Source organism: Triticum aestivum, unplaced genomic scaffold (assembly GCF_018294505.1).
Source record: "Triticum aestivum cultivar Chinese Spring unplaced genomic scaffold, IWGSC CS RefSeq v2.1 scaffold58732, whole genome shotgun sequence".
In the NCBI taxonomy this organism is placed as follows: domain Eukaryota; kingdom Viridiplantae; phylum Streptophyta; class Magnoliopsida; order Poales; family Poaceae; genus Triticum; species Triticum aestivum.
The window spans coordinates 19,227-20,440 of NW_025227761.1; positions in this window are offsets into that span (position 1 = coordinate 19,227).

Here is a 1,214-nt window from a genome sequence, read left to right on the forward strand (position 1 = left end):
GGCCTGGGTCCTGGATTCGTCACTGGATATAATCACCATGGTTGGTGCACAAGGCCTGGGATATGGTCATACGTGCGTGCGTATACATAAGCAGTCACGCGCGTGCCACATTAGCATAGAGGTAATTTCGCGGGGCAGCCGCTACAAATGTGTCATTTTTTCGTTCACCCCCTGTGATTTGAATACATTCAGTCATCCGCCCTCACCCCTGATCTTTGTCAAGTTTAGAACGGCAGAAATGGATGCATCAGCGGGCAACGGCTCATCAGCGACACTATTAGTAATTGCGCTCATCGGGGATGGCAGAGGAGTGTGGGGGATCTCGTCCGCAATCGCAGGCGACGGTTTGCAACGGTATTGGTCAGTTTTGAAGGAAATATGCCCTAGAGGCAATAATAAAGTTGTTATTTTATATCTCCTTATTCATGATAAATGTATATTATTCATGCTAGGTTTCCTTATTCATAAAAAATACTGGCAAAGGAATTAACACCAGGGGGCCCACACCCTGTCCACGAGGGTGGGGCGCCCCCCCCCCCCCAGGGCGCGCCCCTGGCTCGTGGGCCCCCTGGACGTCCATCGACCTCAACTCCAACTCCATATATTTGCTTTCGCGGAGAAAAAAATCAGAGAGAAAGTTTCATTGCGTTTTACGATACGAAGCCGCCGCCAAGCCATAATCTCTCTCGGGAGGGCTGATCTGGAGTCCGTTCGGGGCTCCGGAGAGGGGGATTCGTCGTCGTTGTCATCATCAACCATCCTCCATCACCAAATTCATGATGCTCATGCCGTGCGTGAGTAATTCCATCGTAGGCTTGCTGGACGATGATGGGTTGGATGAGATTTACCATGTAATCGAGTTAGTTTTGTTAGGGTTTGATCCCTAGTATCCACTATGTTCTGAGATTGATGTTGCTATGACTTTGCTATGCTTAATGCTTGTCACTAGGGCCCGAGTGCCATGATTTCAGATCTAAACCTATTATGTTTTCATGAATATATGTGAGTTCCTGATCCTATCTTGCAAGTCTATAGTCACCTATTATGTGTTATGATCCGACCACCCCGAAGTGACAATAATCGGGATACTTCTCGGTGATGACCGTAGTTTGAGGAGATCATGTATTCACTTAGTGCTAATGCTTTGGTCCGGTACTCTATTAAAAGGAGGCCTTAATATCCCTTAGTTTCCAATAGGGCCCCGCTGCCACGGG